This window comes from Triturus cristatus, chromosome 4_1, assembly GCF_964204655.1.
Source record: "Triturus cristatus chromosome 4_1, aTriCri1.1, whole genome shotgun sequence".
NCBI classification, from domain to species: Eukaryota; Metazoa; Chordata; class Amphibia; order Caudata; family Salamandridae; genus Triturus; species Triturus cristatus.
Genome location: NC_140585.1, coordinates 812584367 through 812611523, shown reverse-complemented (window position 1 = coordinate 812611523; position 27157 = coordinate 812584367).

The following is a 27157-nucleotide window of genomic DNA, read 5'->3' as shown; positions in this document are numbered from 1 at the left end:
CTTCTTTTCTGTTTCCGACAATAAACACGTTAGATTATGTCGGTGGGCATAAACCGTATCCAAACTCAAAGTCGGTATGAAATACTTCAGAAGTCTGTCCTCTGACTTATAATAGTCGTACTTATTCAAATGCTTATATGCCGGTACTTCAGGAAGTATTGCATCATAATTGGAAAAGAAATACTCAAATTGTCTTCTCTCATAAAAGATGCTAAGCAATAAGCTGCAAGAAATCCCATAGGTTAATGGAAGATGATGGTATCTAATACCCTCATCCACGGAAGAAGGTAGCTGCATGCACACATAGCAATCTTTCGCATCCATTGCATCAACATACTCATACAACAGCTTTGCATAAGCATTAAGCTTAAAGTCACTTGTAGACAGATCTATATGAAACCTACGACTCTCTTCAAGTACCATAGCTCTTTGAGCTCCTATAGTAACCTCTTTCTGGCTAGAGGTGGTAGGTGTAGGTGTCCCCTGTACCTCCCCCTCCTGCTCATGGGAAACAATATATGAGGCTACCACTATCACAACTATAGCAGCTATCACTACCCTTAAAAGTGTACCTATCGTTAATTTACCTCTACGATGGGTTTTTCCAGCATCTGCCATCCTTGCAACGGTCTCAGATTTCAGTTCAACAGCAACGTAAAAGTCTCTTTCTCATCCGAGTATTGCTTGTCAAACCAGTTCATACAACGCCTTGAAGCTGGAAGTCCCCTAGTAATTTTCAGTTCCTTATTTACACAGTCCACAAAAAGACTTCCTTAGCCCTCTTTCAATGTCCTGACGGAAAGTCCCTAACTTTATTCTTCTTCCACTCGGGCCTAGGTTATCTTCTTCTTTTGGACCTTTATGTACAACAAAGGGTTTTACTTTTAATCCAGAATGATATTTGCTCCCAACAGCTCTAAAACTCCTTGCAGAATCTCAAGACGAAGGATCACCAACTCCTGATGTGGTGGTATAAAAGCAAAAGTCGGAAAGACCAGTGTCTCCAGAATCAACTCTCGAAATTTACTCAGAAGCGGTGGATTCGGAATATTGAGGGTCAGTATTCCTTCGATTTCCAATCCCGGAACTCTCAGCAACACTTCTATCTTCATGTTCGGAGAATTGCTGATCAACATCAGGGATCTCAGCCTCCCTGTGCTTGGTATGCCTGGCATCAGTCACAGCGTACGTCCACTCTAGTGATGCATACCTTTGACATGGCACTCTTGCTCTCCTTGACCTTCTCAGATTAACTCGAGCTTGCTCTTGGTCACTTTGCTCAGATTCAGACATTTCAGAAACTGGGGCAAGATCTCTTCCAGGTGCCAATCTCAAGTTTACCCGTCTCTGGTTCACGGGCCAAACTCTCTCTGCTTCAGTGGCACTTCTGCTCTCCCTTCGAGTACCCTGTGCACTACTTCCTTCTTCAGCAGAATTTGACTCTACTCCACCCACAGCAACACTTTCTCCATCTGAGTCAAATCCGGGACTTCGATTTGCACAACTCCTTTCAGCTCGGTCTAGTGCACAACAAACTGCATCGGCAACCCTCACAGCTTGGCTTGCCCTCTCAGATGGCTCTGCCACCTCAGCTGGATTTTCATTCATGAGAGGGGCTGTATCTTCCAAGGGTGCTGTAACTCTGCGGGTATGGGAGGCATGCACCCAGTTCGGCAGTCCCCCACACTTCACTGCCGTGTTCGTAACCAGTATTACCTGGTACGGACCACGCCAACGAGCATCCAGGCAACTCTTCCTCACGTGTTTACGCACAAGTACCCAATCCCCTGGGCATAGGTCGTGGCACAGGTCACTCGCGGCTGGAACAACTGCTGCTTGCACCTGCTGAGACACAGAACGGACTACGTCAGCCAGGCCCTTACAGTAGTCGAGAATCAAGTCATCAGTGATGTTAATCAAAGCAGTAGCAGGTATTGCTGGTAATCGCATCGCTCTCTCCATGAGTATCTCATGAGGTGACAACCCAGTCCTCCTATCGGGAATGCTACGGAGGCTCATGAGAACTAAGGGTAGTGCGTCAGGCCATTTCAGTGATGTCGAAGAACACACTTTTGCCATCCGTGCTTTCAAAGTCCCATTAACTTGTTCCACAATCCCAGAAGCCTCTGGACGATAACTGCAATGCAATCTCTGATCCACATTTAAGGCAGCACAAAGCAATTTCATGATCTCACTATGGAAATGTGTCCCTCTGTCTGACTCCAAAGAGGTCGGAAAACCGAACCTCGGGATAAGCTCTCTCAGTAACAGTTTAGCTGCAGTGAGTGTGTCACATCTACGTGTTGGGTGAGCCTCCACCCATCTTGAAAAGACACATACCACAACTAAGATGTACCTCAACCCATTGCACTTTGGCATCTCAATGAAATCCAACTGCATCCTATTGAAAGGCCCTCCTGACCTCCCAATGTGGCCCAAAGTCACAGCAGTTCTCTTTCCTACATTCATCTGCTGACATGTAACACACCTCTGACACACAGCTACAGCTACTGCACGAAACTTGGGATTGTACCAGGTCTGTCGAAACACTCGCATCATCGCGTCTCTACCAAGATGTACAGCACCATGTATCAGTCGTGCCATTGGGTTCAACAAACATTCCGGCAACACAGCTCGTCCATCATTCGAAATCCATACATCCACATCTCCCTTTTCACATCCAGCTCGTATCCAACTGTCTCGCTCCTGATCAGTAACTTCATCCTGCACCCGTTTTAGCTCCTCCCATGTATCAGCCATGGTTAACATCATGCTGAGATCGGTTCTTTCTTGGCTCTTTTCTACATGGCCTTCAGTAAATATGCATTCATATTCTGCACAAAACTGGGCAACTTCATCCGCGTAGCTATTACCCCGCGACACAAAATCGTTCCCCTTGCTGTGCGCAGAACATTTGACAACTGCGATTTCCTCTGGACATTGCAATGCTTCCAACAACTGTCTCACATATTCCCCATTTCTGATGGGCGAACCAGAAGATGTCATGAACCATGTGACCATAACTGCCCAAAATCATGAACGACACCAAACCCATACTGACTATCGGTGTAGATTGTTACCCGATTCTGGTCAGCAGCCAAACAGGCACGGGTCAAAACAATAAGTTCAGCCCACCTGTGCGGAGTGTACTCCTTCTAGACAAGCGGCTTCAACCACTCCTGTGATGGTACATACAGCAAACGCTGCTCTCAGTCGACCAGCACGGTCTCTTAAACATGAACCGTCCACAAAGAAAATTTCATCAGGGTCTGTGAGCGGCTCATCAACAATGTCTGATCTCGGTTTGGTGCACAATTCAGTCACATCGAGACAATCATGGTCCTCACAATCTTCATCATCTACGTTTGGAATAGGCAATAACGTGGCAGGATTTAAAACAGAACACCTCTTCAAAGTCACATTCTCCGCAGCAAGTATAACTTGCTCATAGCGAGTCAATCGATTGTTTGTGAGGTGCTGTGTTTTAGTCCTTGTCATCAACAGTTCAACAGAATGTGGTACATAAACTGTAAGCGGATGACCCATTACAATGCTCTCACATCTTTCAATACTGACACCTGTTGCAGCAACGGATTTGAGACATCCGGGCAATGCAGAAGCTACTGGATCTAAAGTAGCTGAGAAGTAGGCAACTGGTCTACGGACACCTCCATGACACTGAGTCAAGACTGCCAGTGCGCAACCTTCCCTTTCACAGCAGAATAAGGCAAATGCCTTATTGTAATCAGGCATCCCCAAAGCTGGGGCACAGCACAAGGCTTCTCTCAGCCTCAAAAATGATCTCAAACAGTCTTCGTCCCATGGTACCGGATCACTCACATCCTTACGCGTCAGCCGTTGTAAAGGCTTCGCTTCGAAGGAGAAATTGGGAATCCATTGGCGACAGTAGCCAACCATCCCCAAGAACATTCTGACCTCTCTCTGAGTGGTAGGCACAGGCATATTCATAATAGCCTCAATAGGGTCTGGTGACACCTTTCTCCTGCCTTTCTCAATTCTGTGGCCCAAATACTGCACTTCACTCAGGCAGTACTGTAGTTTGCTTGGAGACACCTTGTGCCCATTCTCTGCCAGATAATTCAGTAGGGCAATTGTATCGATCCTGCAAGCGTCTTCAGTCTCCGACGCAACGAGCAGATTGTCGATGTATTGCACCAGAACAGAGTTCTGTGGCAACACAAGACCTTCAAGATTCTTCTTCAAGATCTGATTGAAGATAGACGGGCTCTCCGTATACCCCTGTGGGATACGACACCATGTTAACACACGATTCTCCAGCCGAAAAGCAAAAAGAAATTGGCCTTTCCTCATGTAGAGGAACCGAGAAGAAGGCTTGACACAAATCAATCACTGTGAACCATTCAGCTTCATATGGGATCTGAAACAGGATCACAGACGGATTCGGTACCACTGGACAACATGGAACGACTATCTCGTTAATCTTTCGCAGATCTTGAACAATCCTGAAATTCCCACTTGGTTTCTGCAGTCCCATGATAAGTGAATTGCATGGGCTACCCATGATCTCCTTTAGAATTCCCTGCTTGATCATCGACTCAATTACAGGTTTGATCCCTGCAATAGTTTCAGGTGACAAATTATATTGGGGCGTCCTAGGGAACTCTACATTTGGCTTAACCTGGATTTTCACTGTTTCTAAACCCTTGACCAATCCGATCTCTTCTCCACTGATGTCCCAAACATCAATTGACATGGAATCCCTCAAGTCTAGTGGGAGTTCTTCCACTGTCAATGCTGGATACATCTCTATGCACACACGCTGATTCGCAACCTTGAAGGTCGCATCATCATCCCTCGTCTGTACTTCTACTCCCTTTGGGGTACAATAAATGGTGAATTCAGCTTGCACAACAGGTCTCTACCTAACAAGCAAACTGGACTGGAATCGCACACCACAAACTGGTGCCGATCTCTGAAATTTCCTATCTTCACTGGAATTGGCTCGGTCAATGGGCTAGTCATTTTCTTATTTGCTACACCAACAACTTGGATTGATTGTCCCGAGAGGGGTAGGTCAGGGACTACTGCAGATCGTACAGTAGACCGAGTAGCACCGGTGTCAACCAAAAAGGTTGTAGGGTGACCATCAATGTCTGCTTCCACAAATGGTCCCCTCTGATCTACTTCCAAGACTGCTCCAAGCGCACAGTCCTCTTCCCCTCTCAAGCACGGTCGTGCCAACGGATCTGGGCTGTATTCCTCACTCCCTTCAAACATGAGCATCTGTAGGTAAGTTTGGACTCCCTGTTGCGTATTCGGTATCATAGGTGGTTGAGGAACCTGCATCTGCGGAACACCAGACCCCCCTTTGACCATCTTCGGTCGAGTCACTGTAGGGACCATATCCGCCACAGGAACCTGAACTACCTCTCCTTCTTGCTGTATCTGATTTAACGTGTTCAAAGGACACTCGCGTTTCCAGTGTCCGATCTGGTGACAAAGATGACACGCAGTGGTCTTTTTCAATGTCGCCACATCCATTCCTGTCTTAGGATCAATTGACTTGGGTCTTCCTTGACCTTGAGCATTCTGGTTTCCTCCTTGATTATTTCCCTGTTTTCTTCCTAGAGTCCCTCCATTAGGCTGTCCCTGAGCTGTTTGCATCTGGACAAGCATCAATTTGTCTTTCAACTTCCTGTGCTTCGATTCTATCTCATCACTACAGTACCTAGCATATCGTAAAATCTCATCCACTGGCTTATTCTGTCAAAAAATCAAATGCTGCTGTATCATGAGACTAACTTCTGGCCTCAATCCCAGCACAAATTTCGAAACAAACTGTCCCATGTCCTTCGTGTCTAGCACGTCTAATGCACTGTACTGTTTAAACGCCTGCAAAAGTATCTCATAAAACTCATGCACCGTCTCTTTTGGCTCTTGCACTGTCCGATCTATCTTCACCCAATCAATGTCCTGAGATGAGATTTTCGACTTCAACCATGTGATCACCTGCTCGAATTTTTTCATTACTATGGGCGACGGCCCATTCGAGATTGGGTCCCTGTCAGGCTCTGAGGCTGGCCGCTCAACAGCAATTTTACATGCTAACCATAAATCACTCGGAACCACAATGTCAAATAATGTGTTCAAATCAACCCACAACACCTTTGAGATTTTGACAAACCGATCAACTTGCTTGTACCATTCCACGGGCTTTTCCCTTAACCGGGGAACATCATTTGTAAATGCAGCCAAATCACCACTACTCCACGGTACATGCACATATCCTCCATTCTGTACCTCTCGTAACAGGAAATTCCCTATCTCAGTCATCCCTCCACCTGGGGGTGGCGTCTCTCCTATCGTTCTCCTCGAACTTTTCTTCTTGGACCATCTTTCTTCCCACTTATCAAGCATGATCCATGCACGCATTGCTATGATCAGACCCTTGATATGAGTTCTCAAACCCATGATTCTCTTTTCTTCCAATTCCTGATCACTATACTGCAATCTATGACTTCCTTGCAATGATTTCGTTTTGGACAAGTCCACATCATACTTTTTGGCCAATTCTGATAACTTCTCATGTGCAGTTCGTGCCTTGCGAGTCACATCCTTCGCTACAAAGAGTAACTCATCTTGTTCGTATATGCATGTTCTCGAAAGAGGCAAGTTCCCACTTATGATCTCATCTACCTCTGCCTTTAGCCTCACAACATCTAACATTTTCCCCTTCAGGGCTCCCTTCAGGCCTTCCCTACAAGCTGCACCATCCTTTTCATCATAATCACATTCCCGTTCCTGTGATCTACTCTCTTCTGACATACTCATAGGAACTGAACGATTCACTATTGTGCCTCGTTCACTTTCTGCTGTTCTCACACTCTGATTCTGATTCCTCACTGGTGGTGCCCACATCCGCAAATCTGATCTTGACTCGGCCAAAGACCTTGGCCTCACTGGTCTCGCCTCTGACTGTCCCCTAGAGGAGTCTGCTGTAGCTGGCAATGGCGTACTCCATTCTATAGGCTTTGGAGGTTGCTCCATTCCGCTCACTGATTCATTTCTTTCAGTCACACTCCTCGTTCCTACAACTGACTGCACTGAGCTTCCAACTTTCTCTTGATCTGGGTCATAAACAGAAACGATGGGTCTAATGGTGACCGGTACCTTTAGAGCATCCGGTAACCGTGCACCTCTCCCAACCTCTGTGCTGGCTACAGGCTGGTTTCTAGTACTCTCAGCTCCTGTTGAGATCTTCCCTTCTATTCTCACTTCCGACTGAGTCGGTACTCCACTATTCCCTTCTGACTGAGCCGATTTTGCTTCCCAAAGATCGGGATTGTACGGAGGCGGTCTCTCAGACAACTGCCTCTCTAGTAGACTATCGCCTGTGTCACTATAATCATCATCCTCTATTCTCTTTATCCTCGAGCCATCTCTTCTGCATCCCATCTCGCATTCTGAAATGCCTTAATCGACTTTTTCACCGTCTCCTGACTACGATCTCTTTTCCTATCATGCGCTGCTCTAATCCATGCATGCAACTCTTCAAACTGGGTTGGTCTTGGCAAGGGTCGTAATGCCGCCATCACAGATTTCAACTGGTACAACACTTCCAATCTAAATGAGCCATATCGCGGGAAAGCTAACTCTGCTTCATTCTGGGTCATCTTATGCCAATTTTCAAGCCAAATTATAGTATGCAACCCTACATTTCTTGCCATGTAATGCGCTGGAGTATCTTCGGGAGGGGCCTCTTCTCCCCCACGAGTAACCACATGTTTGTCACCTCTGCACAATTCTCGAAAAACTTTAAAACACTTCATGATGAACAAATTTCAATCGCACACAATGTTTTCGTTTGCTTCCTGATGTCAAAACCCACCAATAACAGCGCGGCTCACACCAACCAACCTATCGCAGCGCGGCACCTTCTGACGTCGCCCGTCCTCCGCTTGCAGCAGTTCCCCTCCTTCACAGCTCACGTTTCACCCTTGCATTCATCCCATTTATACGCTGAAATAACCGTTTGTCCCAAACAAGTTACTTCTCTGACTGTCCGTCCACAGTCTCTCGAAGTTGTCGACCTCGGTTGGCAACTGTCTGTCCACGTCCGGCCAGACAATCACCTCTGATAGGTTACAAATACTCAAATTCCACGTAAAACAGCCCACGGCCAGCGTCGGTTTCTCACGCATTCACACATTCGCTCCCCCTATCTCGGTCCAGGTGATCCATGACGTCTCACGATCCCCTTTCAGTGGTCAACAAAATCTACCTCGGGTGTCTTCTACACCACAATCGCTTAAGCTACTCGTCGAGCCTAAGACTTTCCCGGGCTGCGCGCGCTCACAGCCTGATCTCACAATCACTCAACACTCACTCCAACTCCGCAAGACATCACACAACAAATCAACCCCGCAATCTACAAACATCTCACCCTATTCATACTCACTCCGCCACGAACTGCTGCTTTCCGCCGCACCGCTACTCTCCGTCAATCTCCATCAACCACTGTCGTCCGCTGCTCGCCATCCGATGAGTAACCATCACTTGACTTCTATGGGCCTCAAGGATCTCTTATCCTAATCTAGATCTCCCCTCGCTATCGGAAATAAACCATCCTACTCTGCTACCAACTGATAAGGCCGGATTCTTGCCTACCTGGTTATCTCCAAGAATCCTCACAGGTCGCCAGGATCTTTTTATTTGCCAGATAGCGTGGAGGGGATGAACACAATTATCAAAATATATCTACCACAATTAGACTTCATTTGGAAAGGACCACTGAATCTAAAATTTGTAAGATTTTATTACAACCAAAAACAACTGTACATACAAACACCTTAATACAAGGTGCAAAAGGTAAATGGGCACTAATACAAATGGGAGGCTACGCAAAATTCTCATCCGACTCAGAACGAAAAGAATTACAGATTCCAAAATCATCAAAAAAGCTATGGTTAATCCGATGTCTAAATTAGGAGTCAAGAGAGAAAACATTAATCTATCCCTACTCTACCTCTAAGGTGGCATCCCTACTTAGCATTCCCATCCCAGGCAAGAGAATCAAGGAAAAGGTGTCAGAAGTGAAGACTCCTTTAAGAAGTACCTTCACTTAGTCAGAGCTCGTTCTAAGATGCTCCTTCTAGCTTCTCGTCTAAACCTCATCTGCTCAACCCACGGGGCACTGCCCCTAATACAAAACCCCAAAATCATAGAACACACCCTTCGGCACACCTCTTCGGCCAGGTCTTCTCTCGGTAGTTTTCCACAAAGTTGTCTTGCATCCAACGATGGTTAGCTTGACCTTGGGTCCCAGGCACCTTGCGCAGCAAAAGTATCTATCTCACATTCCAATGCACTCCCCTGTTAGCTTCTCACAGCATCCTAACTCCTAAAACAAAGATCTATTCTCTCTAACGAGCTAAATGTCCTTGCACCTGCAACAGAAACATGGGAACGAGAAAAGCCATTTCACATCTTTTTGATTTTACATTTCCCTGCAACCCAAAGCCTTTACCAAGGGAATCATTTTCGGCCTACAACATTAGCTAACATAAGGAATGAACAGGCCTTCACTTTGACATATATGTGGTCAAGTCTTTACAAAAATTAAACACACTATTAAACCACACTCTAAGCATTAGTTCATTATTTTCATGTACATGAATAAGCAACCTACGCGTAAAACTTTAACATGGCACACGTTTAGCCTAATACATTGCATTGTACGACAACTAATGATTATTCATTTTATTGAATACATTCACAATAACTTGCAACATCGATCCTCACAAAAACATTATTACATTTCTAAACACCTCTAAGTTATACGATTACATCAATACATTTCTATGACACTTCTAAACATACATTGATTAATATGCGGGTGCTGGCTAACGGTGAATATGATGCACCCCTACAAATTTCAGAATCTTGTGACGCTCTATCACCCCCAAACGTGACTCACGAGTTATTCAAGGACCAAGAATAATGTGGTCCATGCTGAAGCAGCTCAGGATGGGGTTTGCACCATGCAAAACGTTGGTGCAAATCAGTTCACCAACAGTACATCAATGACGGTGGAGCGCATCAGGATCCATTATAATGGCAGAGAGAAGTAGATTTGCAAAGCATCAAGGTTTATTAGCAGATTAACAAAGTCACAAACCCAAATCAATTAGATTAGCCATAAATCAATAATCACCTTGCAAAGCGTAGTTTGGTATAATCCAAAACGAGTCAAAATATCAAATGCAAAAGCAAGTTATTGAAAGATTGCAAGATGCATCTCGAACAAGATTCTGTTTTCCTGAAGAGAAACCCCCTAATGCTAAGGTAAAGATTCAAATGAGGTTGGGTGAAGTTAAGCAGCAGGTGTCAGCAACTAAAGCCTCTAAAGGCAAAAGCAAATGAAGGTTCAATCAGACAAAGAAGAATAGATTTGCTCGAGTCTTTGAATCTATGAGTGGGGCAAAAGAAGCATGGGGTCTCAAGAGAGTGGAAAGGGCATCTATTCTTATAAGAGTAGATAGGAGCATCTGAAACTAGCTGACTCAGCAAAGCACAATTAAACATGCAGCTTCTGCAGTGAAGCACAACTACCTACAATTTCTAAGCGGTGGGGACCAATCAAAATCCAGCCTTTCCCGATAAGGTGGCTGTGACCTCCTTCCCACACATCGTACAAAGGTGGCTCACAATCTCATGGCCCTTAGGAAATATTTCATATAGGGTGATACATTGTTGTCATCCTGTCCCCAGCATAGGTACAAGGAATTCATTATTCAGCATTCGGTGACACTCAAAATGATAACAGTACTCACAGATTAAACATTTGAAACAATATTATTAATTTAAGCTACTACAGTTCAGCTCCTGAAGTAAGAGAAATAGTGAGATAACGCACAGCAGGCAAAATGCATTTTAAATGTTAACACGAGCCATTTTACTGAGGCCTAAATTAACTATGGCTAGATTAACATGCACTCACTTTAACTATGGTCCACTATAATGTGGAATTCACTCTTTGAGTATGGGTATACACAATGTGCAGATCACTACATGTAAGCAAAATGAGAAATAATGACACAGAGCATCACCAGTTTCACCCTCTGATGGCTCAAAGAGCCATCACACAAAACATTCATAAATCCCTCATGACAGATTTTCAAATACCTGTTGTTGACGTCTCCTGCTTACATCTAGACTGCTTTAAGTCTTTGAGCTTATGATAAATATGACACTGCAGCTCGTCCAGCTCTACTTTGTCTTTCTCTTTCTCCCATTTCCCTTTGTCACCGATTTTCTTCCACTATTCTTTGAACCACACTTTCCAGTCAGCCCTCTAATCCACGTCACACACAAAAATGAGAAAATAGCTACGACAGCAAGAATTAATATGGGGATCAAATGAGTCCCCAATATCCTTCTCCCTATACCTCTAAGCCAACCACCTATTGCAGAAAACCCTTTCCCAGTTGCCTCCAAGGCACCTGTAGCTTCCAGCTCATTCAAAACTTCAGTAAAAAATTTACAAACTTGTTATTCACTTTGGTCTCATGAGGCATGTACGTGCAGCACTGCTGAATGCGTAACACACGACACTCAGCCCTCTTTTGCCGGTAAAATATCTAAAGCAAGCCTGTAGAACTATTGCCCTAATAGCGCAGGTTCTAAGTTAATAGGAGGCAGGTCTCCTGCAGTATTGGATGCAAGACTTTTAAAACTACTCCTGCAGACGGAATCAGAGCACCACTCCAGGAATGACAGGATCCCTTCTACCAAACACATGCTCTCCCAAACTTCAAATCTCTGCAGGCATTTACTCCAACCCATCATCTGAGAATTCCTACCATCATGTGAGGATGCCTAATCTTTTCCTTACTTCTCATAAAACACTGTTGTCCTTGCGTTTGCCAATCCAAACTCACCTTTGGGTGTATCCCATCATCCTTTAGTTTTTCTTCCTCGTCACCCCATTCACCCTGAGATCCTCTCTTTGCCTTCTACTCAAGTCCTTGCCTTATGTCCTCCAATTGTTCAATAAACTGTTGCTGAGGATTATTCATTTTACATGTCAACCCTACCTTCTGTAGACAAGAAACATCAATCTTTGTCAGAGACCTAGAGAAAATGTCATACTGTATTCATGTATCTAGAGTTATAAATGAGGAATCAAATGTTTATACATAAGAACCTATTCAAGGACCAGGCCAAAATTTGAGAAATAATATTTAAACAAACCCATAATGAGGCATATGTGACAGGTAAGTGATGGTAGGTCACTCCCTCTGCAGTAGTTGCAATCAAGTAAGCACAGATATAACAATCATGTGCATACATGACTGTAGAATATTCATGCAACAGGTTAAAGAAGACATTGTTGGTATAGTTCCCATGGCAACCATCTCCATATAAACTCATCTTATTAAATCTATATTGTTCATCTGTGTAGAATTGGGTTTAGGTGTGGTGGTAGCATGCTCAACAAGAGAATATAAGCCCATTAAGAGGCAGCTCATTAAAAAGACTAAGATGCCTGCAAATATAGTAAACTTTACTCTGCATTTGCTTGGTAAATTGGGTACCATGGTTTCTTCTGAGTCACTTCAAGGAACACAAAATCAGAAGCAAAGCAAACTCTACTTTTCGTCTTCTACTTGTGCAAATCTGCAAAATGTTGGTTTGTTCTCAATTAGACGTAGCACTTAGAAAATGATGTTTGTATTTCCAAAAATCTCCCATTTCTATCACTATTTCATGACTAGGCCTCAAACTTATTCTTAATCTTTACCGTCCCCTTAATAATAATAAATGGTTTTCTTTCATGATGACTTTAGCGGTATAATTGAACAGCAAAACATAACATTTTTGTGAAATTTCCTGTTTTCTGCAAATTGTATTTCTTTTCACTTCACACCATATGATTCCGTCGTATTTAGATAGTTTTCTCTGCCACATGCTTATAATAAACAAACATTAAACGAAAGAAAAATGCTTGCTATAGTTCTGTTTTCCATGATCTAGGCAGGACATGCCAGATATTAATGTTTCATTTCATAGAAAATCCCATTGTTACCCAATGTGACACTGAACAGTTGACAGTGTAGGCTTGCTAAAGGTTCTCATGAGAACATTCCTAGATTTATTGTTTGTAACATTTTGTTGCCGCCTATCAAACAACATGCTGAGAAGGACGTGGGAATCGAGGAAGAAGGCAACAGACCATTGGAAGATCCTCTCCCATTGGTTGGGGATGCTCCAACAGTTTGGCAGTTCGAGTTTGCAACATGGTTTGTGCTTTTCTATATAGTACGCGTTCCTAGCTAGAGATACACCGCATTCTATGCACACCTTCCCTGCCATGCCTCTTAGCACTTTACTGTGCTAATCTTGCCCACGATTTCTATGAGATACTGCTAAGTGTGATTTCCATATTTCCCTTACCTTTTGTGAAGAGACCTTCTGCCTTTATGCTGTTCATAGCTACTGCAGTGATTGCTTCCTTCTACCTATTTTAACGGTTGTTATGGGAGCTATTTGGGAACTCGGCTGAGTTTCCAGAACTACTCTATATGAGGAGTTTGACCTTCCATAGTTATTAGCCATTTACTAAAATGTGCTTGCTCTTTAGCAAAAGAACTCTTTATGGGTATCTCATTAGGGAAAATAAGGTCCCTTAGATTAAGAAAGGGACTAATTTCCTCTCTGCACCACGTTGTTATTTTAAATACTATTTCTAATATAAAATTATTTTATATTTCTGTATACAGACTTATATGCCTAACCTGAACAAAGATAGACCACAAAATACAAACTAATGTCTTTAATGAGAAATAAAGCTTTAAAAACTTAATCAAACCTCTCATCATTGACTGAACATTAAATGCTGTAAGTTGAATATTATTTTAGCAATGTATACAGGTTGTCCTCCATTCTAAAACGGTGGCAAAGATTTGTCAGCCAAGAGAAGAAATATGCGTGGAAATTGAAATTCCACTTAGTAAGTCTTAAAGTGGAGCTGATTATAAAGAGATTTCCACGTTCACAATAGCAAAGTGTGGAAGGAGAAAGGGAATAGGAGACATGGAGTTGGCGTTGTGGTCGGAGAGGAAACGGAGGTAGACATAGGGGACAATGAGGAGGCTATACCAAAGTGAGTGAAGAAATAAGGGTGTGGTATGGCTTGTGATGTCCCTGGTGCAAAGGGCATCTGGTCGGAGGAGGTGACCTGGCAGGGCAAAAGCAACAAGGATGGTAGATACGGCAAATAAAATGCCATTGAAGTCAGGGACAGTTCTGGGTACAGGCAGAAGAGTGAGCTTGTTGAGGGCAGGAAACTGATTACTGCTGCAAGGACGCCACAGGTGGCCCTATCATATGAGGAAGGAGGAGATAGTAACTGTCCCGAGTTGAGTGTGATGGGTGATGGGAGTGTTTGGAGAGAAAACAAGTGGTGGGATGGTCAGGAAAGTTATTGGGTTACTAAGACTCATGGGAAGGGGGTGGATGAGAAAAAGGAGTTCATGAAAGTAAGGGAGGTCAAAGCTGAAGACAGTGATGAGCCTAAGAGGGCACACATGAAAAGACCAAAGATGACAGGTTTGAAGGTGAACAAGTGAAGAAAGTGAAATTCTGCATGTGGACAAAAATGAGAATGTGGTGGGGCGGCTAAGCACAGAGTTAAGTAAGACAGTGTAGTAGGGGAGTGGAAGAGAAGTGGTGAATGGTGGCAAAATCAAAGATGAGCAGCAAACACAACAAGATGATGGACGGAGTGCTGAAACTTTTCAAACACTCACCCCCAGTCAAGAGATCTGTGTTTAATCAATTGTTCTTTTTCTCACTATGCCACCCCAGTGAGTCAGCATCAAGCATGGCCAACATTGTTTGGAAAGGTTTACAGAAAGAATTAGAGGAAGGTAGACTATTGAGGAATGCCAAGTAGAGAACCTCAAACCTCATAGTTTCATATTTGAGTGTGGTCCCTAATAGGGCTGAGGGAGAGTTAAGAATAGTTCATCATTTGTCCTGACAGGAGCAGCAGTCAGTATGTGATTTAATTACAGAGGAAAACAATATGCAGACGGTTCTATTCACACAGGAATTGGTACAGGCCCAAACCATGGGTGACCTAATATGTGATGTTGACAGTGATGTGATGAATGTGTCAACGGTGATACCGTGTACAGTGTGTGCGTTGGGGTGAGTTATGGTTGCGTTGAAAACCCATAACTGGCTAATTTCAGTGTTTTTTAGCACAAAACCTGTAACCATAACATCCACTCAACTGATGATTGCTGCGAAAAATTCTGTTTTTTTTTTTGCCAATCTTTTTATTTTGTTGGAGTTCTTAGCCATAACTTTTCTTAAATTTTTTAAGGTAATTTGGTTTTTGTTCCCGAATACAGAACTACTTCGTGACTTGTCATATTCCTATGTGAAGTACTGGTTGCTGTGAAGGGCTATCAAGTTTCTTTCATGATTGCCAGTAGAAGGAGTGATTCCTCCCAGTGGCCACAGTGCCGTCCTGCACTTATTATAGATGTGAAAGATGTCAAGTTTCTCCTTCAGCAGGTCCTACTTAGAGGGAAAAATCCTCAAAGGTCAGAAAAAATCTCCCTCCCAATTTTGGTATTTCATGATTGAAGATGATGAGTAAATGCAGGTGCAAATAAGCAAGGTCGCCCTGAAGCAGGGTTGAGAAAGAGCCCGGCACAAAGGTTCCAGAATTAAAAATTCAGCTACAATATAGAGCAAATATCAGGAACTAAAAAGAAAGCAAAAAGGTGATGAGAATGATGAAAGTAAAGCATAAAAAATGCATTGTGACATAATCTTCACCTATCAATTCCTCCTCATATATGGTATATTCAGTGAAATGACATCATAGGGAAAAGGTTCAAACCTGGATTGGGAATATTGGACTACAATCACTTTAAACGCCACCATATTCGGAATTGGCATATAGCTATGCCGACATCTTTCGAAACATGGTGTCTTTTAGATATGAGCAGAAGAACCCCACATTTGACATACTTGTTTTCCTGCGAGTTTCCAAGCCCCACCCATCACCCTCCTTGTACGCTGCGGAACACCCCTCCAGGTGACTGTGATTGCGGTAACGCCAACACGGTCTTGGCTGAGAAGACTAAGATGCTTTCCTGTGGGCTCAGCATGGAGATCAGAGCATGTGCTGCCTTCTCATTACTGCCCACCGCTGCCTGGCACAAAAGTAACACTTTATCATATACAATAGCGGTACTAGTACTACCAGCCAGTTTCTGTAACACTAGGTCAATCACAGGACACAGATTCTTAATAAATGTGCTTATCACTAAACAAAATCTCTGAATTCTGGCTTACAGAGGATTGTGGTCCTTTTGTAGAAGGCTTAGTTCCAGCTGGATATAAAATTTAGGCAAAAGTAGTGATGGAATATGCAGTCATCTTTGATGAAACATTAGTATATTGACGCTTCCGCGTAAACAATTCCTGTGGGCGGAAGCTTTACATCTGGAGCTAAGTTAAAACATTCAGAATGTATTTTGATCTATTGTCCTCCTTCACTTTCTACACAGAGATGTTTTAAGGCATAGGCAAAGTGGGCTCTGGCCCAGGGCCCCAGCTTTTTAGGGGGGTCCTGATAGATCCAGCTCTGTTCTGCAGAGAGTCTTGCCCTGATGACCTTGAACAATTCTTGAACAGATCAGGGTCAGCTTCTCCACTGAGACAGGAGGAGTGTCGCCCCACTGCTCTTTAAGCAGAAAAAACAAAAATGATAGTAACGTAGTTATTATAATTTTATTTCTACGTTACTATCATTTTATTTTTCGCATGTTCAGGGCCGGGGTAGGGTGGGGCTGGAGGCACAGTGGGAGGAGTGGTTAGCTCACTCCAAGTGAACATGACTGCTTGGCTGGCTGTCTTGACCCGGCCAAACAGTCATGCACACTTTGCATGTTTCCCACCAGGTTGCATTACACAGCCTGGTGGGGAAGATGCCCAGGCCCCCGGTCCCATCTGAGTGCCGATCCACGGTGCTCAGACCAATCACAAAGCTGCATTGCAGCATTGTGATTGGCTATGGGGAGCCTGGGTCCTTCCTGGTTCCGGGTCTCGCCTGAGAAGCAGAGGGGAGACCAGGCTGGCAGAAGAGGTAAGTAGTATTTTTATTATTTTGCGTCACCCTGCACTAATTCCCGGCCAGCCTCTACTGGAACAGATGGTTTAAATACCATTTTCCTTTAATGTACTTTTAATGTGGTCGATGTGTGAGAATCTATTTAAAGACATTTTGCAGAAAAAGGAATTTATGTTTCATGCAACATCCTTAAAAAAAAATTTAAGATCACAACAGGACCTCACATATGAGAAATGGGAGGGTGTCACAGATTTTATTTGCCGTAATATTAGGCAGCTGCTGCTGTGTTACAATATTGCAAACACACTTCACTATCCCTGAATATTAGATGTAAACTCATTAAGAATTTGGCCAAGTGTGTCTCTGCGCTATCAGTGACCTAGCCAAAGAGTACATGAAAGATCTGAAACTGTATCATAAATTCAAAGCTTTTCTGAACAGGGGCCACGAAAATACGTTTGGCACAGGGCCCCCAAAATCCTTAAGATGCCTCTATTTCTTTATCCATTTATTTTAGATATTTTTATAGCAGGGTCCTAGCTTTAAGAGCAGCAGAACGCCTTACAGAGAACAAGTTTGAGATACAAATAATATGAAGAAGTTAACAAGACGATGCAGGGCCTTGAGAGACAGGTGGTCAGCTGATCTGATCTGGGTGCTTTGGTCGACGAGGAATGGCTGGAGGCTAAGATGGTGACCAGAACTCCGGTAATATCTCCTGGGCAGTGGCTAGTTCAATTTAAATACTTCTACCGGGTTATTTATACCCCAGAACGGTAAACACCCAAAATATCGATTCCAAAATATCGACTGCCCAGAATATTGAAGTTAAAATATAGAGTGGACAAAATATCGACTCATCAAAATATAGATAGGTCAGAATATCGAAATTGGGGTACAAAATATCGATTACCAAAATATAGACCTTAAAAATATCGAATACCATAATATCGAATTTTAAAATATAGATTACCATAATATCGATTTTTTTTGTGTGTTATGTATGGTAGTATATGTGTTAAAATGATGTATTATTGTTGTAATGTATGTTCAATTTATTTAAACAAATGAATGTTATGTAATTTAATTATTGCGTAATTTAATTCCGAAGCGGGTTGTGGGTTTATAGGGTGGGAAGTAATTTAATTATGGTTAATTAAATGTTAATTATATTTATATGTTTTGATAATTAATTAATTGATAATTAATTATTAATTGGTAATTTATTTTTATTAATTGGTAATTTATTTATATTAATTGATTAATTGATAATTAAGGTAATTGTATTTGTTATTAATAGGAGCGGGTTGTGGGTTTGTAGGGGAATTGGGTGGGAAGTAAATTAATTGTAATAAAGTAAATAATTATTTTTTTATTTATGTGTATTGATAATTAATTGATAATTAATTAATAATTGGTAATACATTTGTATTAATGGGTAAATAATTTGTATGAATTGCTAAATAATTTTTATTATTTGCAAAAATATTTTTATTAATTGATTAATTGATAATAATGTGAATTGTATTTTTTATTATTGGGAGTGGGTTGTGGGTTTGTAGGGGAATTGGGTGGGAAGTAAATTAATTGTAATAAAGTAAATATTAATTTTTTTATTTATGTGTATTGATAATTGATAATTAATTTGTAATTGGTAATTAACTATTATTAATTGGTAATACATTTTTATCAATTGATAATTAATATTTTTAAATGGTAATTAATTGTTATTAATTGGTAATTATTTTTAATTAACTTTTTATCAGTATTGATAATTAATGTCATCTTATATTTAATTTAAATCATTACTTTCCCTACTTTTGCACTCTCTGGAGTGGGAATAGTAATTTTTACCCCTACGCTATCCAACGTTTTCCCTACTGTTGCACTGTTTGGAGTTGGAATAGTAATTTTTACCCCTACGCTATCCAACGTTTTCCCTACTGTTGCACTCAGTGGAGTGGGAATAGTAATTTTTACCCCTACGCTATCCAACGCTTTCCCTACTGTTGCACTCTCTGGAGTGGGAATAGTAATTTTGACCCCTACGCTATCCAACCCTTTCCCTGCTGTTGCACTCTCTGCAGTGGGAATAGTAATTGTTACCCTCCCGCTATCCAACACTTTCCCTACTGTTGCACTCTCTGGAGTGGGAATAGTAATTGTTACCCTCCCACTATCCAACGCTTTCCCTACTGTTGCACTCACTGGAGTGGGAATAGTAATTATTACCCCTGCGCTATCCAACGCTTTCCCTAGTGTTGCACTCTCTGGAGTGGGAATAGTAATTGTTACCCTCCCGCTATCCAACGCTTTCCCTACTGTTGCACTCTCTGGAGTGGGAATAGTAATTTTTACCTCTACGCTATCCAACGCTTTCCCTACTGTTGCACTGTTTGGAGTTGGAATAGTAATTTTTACCCCTACGCTATCCAACGTTTTCCCTACTGTTGCACTCACAGGAGTGGGAATAGTAATTTTTACCCCTATGCTATCCAACACTTTCCCTACTGTTGCACTCACTGGAGTGGGAATAGTAATTTTTACGCTCTCAGTATCCAACGCTTTCCCTACTGTTGCACTCACTGGAGTGGGAATAGTAAATTTTACCCCTGCGCTATCCAACGCTTTCCCTAGTGTTGCACTCTCTGTCAGGCCCAGCTTCGCAGGATCCGGTTGCAGCAGAATAATGGTCCACCTCCAGATATGACCCACACCCAACCACTATAGGGAACTGGGTGTGCGAAAGATCAGGCGGGGGAAAGGAAGGGAAGGGACAGCAGTGGAGTAAAAGGATCTGAAACAACAAAACAGACAGGAATAACGTACATACAAATCACTACTCTCAATATAGTCTCACTAGTAAACCAGACTTGACCAAAGGTCACAATCCCTGTAGCCAGCCGGCTAACAACGCCCTCTGGGGCCTATTAACCCAAAGAAGAAAAACCGAAAACACGCACTTCCAACAACAGTGCTGACTTAATGATAGCAAGTTTACTCCCTATCCCCAAATAGTCCCGCTCCAAAGTCATGAACAGAAGATCCACTGGAGATGATGCTCTCCCTCGCTGTAACCCCTATAGTCTTTCCCTATGTTCTTGCGCCCCGGGTCGGTCCTGTCCAGCCAGTACCGGTGACTCCGCTCCTGGCACACTGTTCCCCGCGAGCTAATGTCTCGTGAATGGCCCTCCTGGTTAACTCACCGAGGAACTATCCACTTACGGCTCTTGCTCCGGTTTTTTCGGAGTAGAAGGCGCCCCGCCGCGGTTTCCTCACCTGTCGGCCGACGCCTCTGCTGAAACGCTCTGTCCTCCGATAGTGCGTGCCACGCTATGAAACTCCCGTGACCTGTACGGGCACGTCTCAGGGGCTGCTCGCACCAACGGCTTGCTCGTCTTCAAGGGCGGTTCGCGTCCTCCGCTCACACCCTCTTCTCTCCGTCCTGCGCAGCGCCGTATCTCAAACGGCGATCCGCGTCCTCTCTCCTCCGCTCGCCGCCGAGGAAGAGTGAAGTTCTGTGTCCCCAGAATTACGCGCAGCTTCCTGTGCGCCCGCGCTTCCTTTATCCGGTGAGCTCCCCGAGGCTCATGGGTAATGTAGTTCTTGGGTGGCGCGGCTCGGTCGGATCCTGACAGTTGGTCCCCCTCCCCTAGCGCCTACCAGGCCTGGGTTTAAGAGGGAATCGGCGGTGAAAGGAGCGTATGGCTCGGGGCGCGTGTACATTGTTCCACGGTTCCCATGAGTCATCTTCTGCAGGATATCCTTTCCAGGAGATGAGGTACCACAACTCTCCTCTTTTTAGCTTGGAATCTTTTATGCTCCGAACCTCGTATTCCAGGCCTTCATCCTGTAGTACCGGAGGTGGAGCTTGTTGGCGGGCCCCTCGTGCCGGCTTTAGAAGGCTGCAATGGAATACCGGGTGAATGCGTAGCGTACCCGGTAACTTTAATTTATACGTCACTGGATTGATTTGACGGAGTACCTGGTAGGGCCCTATGTAGCGGGGATGAAAGATGCTTCGCATCTTAAATCGGATGTTCTTTGTTGACAACCAGACTCGATCTCCGATCTGGTACTGCGGTCCCTCTCTTCTGTGCCTGTCTTCCCATCTTTTATAGGTTGCCTTAGCGTGTATTAGGTGTTTTCTCACCTGTCGATGTACTGAAAGAAGTTTCTTGGTTTGTGACAGTACCAAGGGTTGATTTCGTACTTCTTCGGGAATGGAGATGGGCAGAACCTTTGCTTCGAATCCGAACGTGGCATGGAACGGAGAAAGGCCAATGGAACTGTGCCACGCATTATTATATGCCAGTTCCGCCATCCAAAGCATGTCGATCCATGAATCCTGAGCCTCTCGGGCGTAACATCGAAGGTACTTTTTTAGGGTCTGGATCAACCTCTCCGTTTGCCCATCTGTTTGTGGGTGGAAACTGGTTGATAGAGAAGATTCGATGTGCAGGGCCTTACACCATCCTTTCCAAAACCTCGCTACGAATTGCGGGCCTCTGTCCAAAATGATGACTTCGGGTAGGCCGTGCAACCGGACCACATGGTGTAAGAGGAGTTGTGCCGTGGCACTGGCGGTGGGGAGATTAACACAAGGGATGAAATGCCCCATTTTCGTGAGCCCATCCACCACCACCATGATGGCGTTGTTTCCTTTCTCCTGAGGTAAGCCTGTGACAAAATCCATACTAATGTTTTGCCAGGGGCGACGTGGAGTGGGTAAAGGCATGAGTCTTCCTTGTCTTCCCCTTGTGTCCGTCTTCGCTCTCGCGCACACTTCACATTGCGCCACCCAGGTGGTGATGTCCTTGGGGAGAGAGGTCCACCAGAAGTGGCGTTGTACTATTTGCATGGTCTTTTTTCTTCCGGGATGACCTATTAACGGGGAGACGTGACACCATTCGAATGCCTTTTTCTGTAGTTCTTAGGACGGCAGGAATATTTTGTTTTTATAAAACGGTAACCCGTCTTTCACTGACCGATCGACCTTACCTTGCGCCCAGTTCTCCCAATCCACCCGTGGGTTCTGTTTTCTTATTTCCGACAGAAAATTTTCCGCTCGTATCACGCATAACACCTTCGAGGGATGGATTATGGGTTCCAGCTTATTTTCTGGAGGAACTTGGTCGGAGGTCTTCTGTCTGGACAAGGAGTCCGCTTTCTTGTTATCCGCTCCTGGACGATAGGTCACTATGAAATCGTACCCAGCGAAGAACAGCATCCACCTCATTTGTCTTTGGGAAAGGTGTCTCGCAGATTTCATGTATTGGAGGTTTCGGTGGTCTGAATATACTGTGACGGGATGTTGGGCTCCCCAGAGATAATGCCTCCATTCCTGAAAGGCCTTCTTAATAGCTAAGAGTTCTTTTTCGGCCACAGTATAATTCCTCTCAGCGGGATTTAGTTTTCGGGACATGTACGCCACGGGGTGTAGGTGACCGGTGTCTTGATTTCTTTGCGAGAGAATGGCCCCAATTGCCTCGTCCGAGGCATCAGCCTCCACCACGAAGGGGTGTTCTGGTCTTGGGTGCGCTAGCACAGGTGCAGTCGTGAAAGCGTTTTTTAGATATGCGAAAGCCGCTTCCGCTTCGTCAGTCCATTGAAATGGCACTCCCTTTTTCAGCAATCTCGTGATAGGTACTGCTACTTGCGAGAAGTGTTGGATAAATCGGCGATAGTAATTCGCAAAGCCCAAGAAACTTTGGACCTCACGTACGTTCTTGGGAGTGGGCCATTCTTGGACTGCCACCACCTTTCTTTCTGCCATGCGCAACCCAGTCGGACTAAGCATGACCCCTAGGAACTCAACCTGAGTCACTCCAAATTCGCACTTACTTAATTTGCAATAAAGTGCATGTGATCGTAGGGTGTTCAAGACTCGACGTACTTGATGAACGTGTTCTTCTGTGGTGTCCGAATATATAAGGATGTCGTCAATATAGACCACGACACAGACATCCACATATTCCTTCAACACATCGTTCAGAAAATACTGGAATGCCGCCGGGGCGTTGCACAACCCGAACGGCATTACAGTATATTCGAACAACCCGTATCTGGTTTTAAACGCCGTTTTCCACTCATCCCCAGCCCGTACGCGTACCAGATGGTACGCTCCACGTAAGTCCAAACGTGTATATATTTTGGCTTCTTTTACTTGGTCCAACAGGACCGGGATGAGTGGTAACGGGTAACGATTGCGAACGGTGTTTTTATTGAGAACGCGATAGTCCACACACGCTCTCAAGTCACCGTTCGCCTTTGGAATAAAAAACAGGGGCGAAGCTGCCGGGGACCGGGATGGTCTTATAAACCCTATGGCGAGGTAATGGTCCAAATATTCTCTCAGGTGTTTCGTTTCTGGCCCTGAAAGGGCATATACCCTACAAGCCGGGAGGGTGGCCCCCTCCACTAGGTCTATACGACAATCGTATTCCCTGTGTGGAGGCAGTTGCTCGGCTTCTTTTTCGCTGAATACATCCTGATATTGTGAGTATTCGGCAGGCAACGATACGTCCCTTTCGGCTGCAGTGGCTAAATAGTGAGGATGGGCAAGAGACTCGCTCTGTGGGCGGCAAGTGAGGGGAACGAGATGGTCCCGACAAACGTCGGAAACGAACCGCACCGTCTTGTCTTTCCAATCTATCGTGGGATTGTGCTGTCTTAGCCAAGGCATGCCTAGAATCACCTCATATTGAGGGGCATCGATTATATTGAAAGAGATCCTTTCCTGGTGTTTCTCCTCCCCTACTCCCACACTCATGAGTAGCTCCTCGGTTTGTTCCACAATCAGCCCTGATTTAAGCGGTTTTCCATCCACCGCGTATACTTCCTCCGCGGTTCCCCGCGGTACTCGGAACAATCTTAGGTTCGTGACCAACCCACTATCAATAAAGTTCCCGGTGGCTCCCGAATCCACCATGGCCTTAACCGGATGACAGGAATCCCCCTGCGTGAGAGAACTGAGGAGCACGATATGGGCTTCAGTATCTGGAGCTTCTGTGTTTGCCAGAGAAGGCAGAAGCCATCCGGATTCCTTATCCTGTTCTCTCCCTATCTTGGTTTCGGCATTACCCATAGGGGCCAAGGTGGATACCGCTACCTTCTTGGGTCTGGTCCACATGTCGTTGGGCTTCGGCTTATTAGGGCATTCCCTGACGTAATGTCCTTTTTTGCCGCAATACATACATAAGCCCTGTACCCTACGACACTCTCTCTCTTCTCGGGTTAGTGGGCTCTTTACTACCCCTATCTCCATTGGTTCAGAGGAGGTGTCAGGGCTTACTTCCGGCTTACGTACCGGTCTCTCTCCTCTGTACACTCCCTTGTCCCACCTTTTCTTTTCTCCTCGAGCCATCATCCTCCCATCCAACCGCAAGGTCAAATTAATCATGTCCGTGCAAGTGCGGGGCTGTGGATCTATCTGTGCTAGCACGTCCTTCATTTCCTCACGTAGGCCTTGATAATATAGGGACATACGTTTCTCCTCTGGCCAGGCGGTTTCTGCCACCAACCGCTGGAAGGTGGTTAGATAGGTGATTAAGTCGCCTCTCCCTTGTTTTAGTTCTAGTAAGTCCCTGTCGGCACTAAGCGTGGTAGCTCTCCTGTCGAACACCTTTTCGAACTCACTTCGAAACTCCTCCCAATCTGATAATACCTCGTCATTGTTTCTGACAAGAGGGACCGCCCAATTAGCGGCATCCCCCACTAAGTACGAAATGGCGAATGCCACTCGGGAATGGTTAGTGGGGAACGACGCCGGTTTGCAGGAAAAATGAAGCATAATTTGTGCCAAAAAGACTTGCACCTTCAGGGGGTCCCCCGCATATCTCTCGGGACTTGCCAGGGGGATGGGCGGAGGCACAGTGACCTGAATCTGCGACGCCGCCGACGCGGCGTCAAAAGGATTTCTTGACATTCTCTCTACTCGGTCTCTCAAAGCTGCAGTTTCCGCTTTAGAAGCGACCAATTCCTACTGAACTGCCAGCAGCGCCTGAAGAACCTCATCCATGGTGGCCATGGCCTACTGCAACCGAGCCGGGCGAAGCTATATTCGTGGGCGCGTAATTCTGTCAGGCCCAGCTTCGCAGGATCCGGTTGCAGCAGAATAATGGTCCACCTCCAGATATGACCCACACCCAACCACTATAGGGAACTGGGTGTGCGAAAGATCAGGCGGGGGAAAGGAAGGGAAGGGACAGCAGTGGAGTAAAAGGAGCTGAAACAACAAAACAGACAGGAATAACGTACATACAAATCACTACTCTCAATATAGTCTCACTAGTACACCAGACTTGACCAAAAGTCACAATCCCTGTAGCCAGCCGGCTAACAACGCCCTCTGGGGCCTATTAACCCAAAGAAGAAAAACCGAAAACACGCACTTCCAACAACAGTGCTGACTTAATGATAGCAAGTTTACTCCCTATCCCCAAATAGTCCCGCTCCAAAGTCATGAACAGAAGATCCACTGGAGATGATGCTCTCCCTCGCTGTAACCCCTATAGTCTTTCCCTATGTTCTTGCGCCCCGGGTCGGTCCTGTCCAGCCAGTACCGGTGACTCCGCTCCTGGCACACTGTTCCCCGCGAGCTAATGTCTCGTGAATGGCCCTCCTGGTTAACTCACCGAGGAACTATCCACTTACGGCTCTTGCTCCGGTTTTTTCGGAGTGGAAGGCGCCCCGCCGCGGTTTCCTCACCTGTCGGCCGACGCCTCTGCTGAAACGCTCTGTCCTCCGATAGTGCGTGCCACGCTATGAAACTCCCGTGACCTGTACGGGCACGTCTCAGGGGCTGCTCGCACCAACGGCTTGCTCGTCTTCAAGGGCGGTTCGCGTCCTCCGCTCACACCCTCTTCTCTCCGTCCTGCGCAGCGCCGTATCTCAAACGGCGATCCGCGTCCTCTCTCCTCCGCTCGCCGCCGAGGAAGAGTGAAGTTCTGTGTCCCCAGAATTACGCGCAGCTTCCTGTGCGCCCGCGCTTCCTTTATCCGGTGAGCTCCCCGAGGCTCATGGGTAATGTAGTTCTTGGGTGGCGCGGCTCGGTCGGATCCTGACACTCTCTGGAGTGGGAATAGTCATTGTTACCCTCCCGCTATCCAACGCTTTCCCTACTGTTGCACTCTCTGGAGTGGGAATAGTAATTTTTACCTCTACGCTATCCAACGCTTTCACTACTGTTGCACTGTTTGGAGTTGGAATAGTAATTTTTACCCCTACGCTATCCAACGTTTTCCCTATTGTTGCACTCACTGGAGTGGGAATAGTAATTTTTACCCCTACGCTATCCAACGCTTTCCCTACTGTTGCACTCACTGGAGTGGGAATAGTAATTTTTACGCTCTCAGTATCCAACAAAATCTCGACTTTTTAAAATTACTTATATTATGTTTACATTTTAAGCTATTTTATATTATATTATGTATGTTTTATTTAATTGTTTTTAATATTTAATACATTTTATATTATTTTTAATACATTTAAAAAAATCGATATTTTGGCTAACTATATTTTGACAGTCTATATTTTGGAATCGATATTTTAGTATTTACCTGTTTGTAGATAGGGAGTCGATATTCTGTCCCTCGATATTTTAGTGTCAATTTTTTGTATAGTCGATATTTTGTCCCTCGATATTTAGTCACTGAACCCCCCAGAACATTTGTATACAATGAGAAGATGCCTCGCTGAAGTATGTACGGTGCCAAGGGGATACGAGTATGCTGCTACACAGAATTTAGGGTTCCCACTCATTCAGACATACTGGTCTTGAGCACATGCTGTTCTGCACAAAGTAATTGGTGTCCTATTTCTATCAGATCGTAAATGTGTTTTTCTAGGCATAATTTAAGGGTAGGATGGGTTGAATGTGGACAAGTAGTTGTTACATATCAGTCACCTCTTGGCTAAAAGGTACATCTCTAGTATTGGCGCGCCCCAGGTCCCCTGGCGAATGGTGAGTGACTCCGGAGCAAGGACCAGTGTGTCTTGGCAGAAGAATCTGGTGCCGATCAC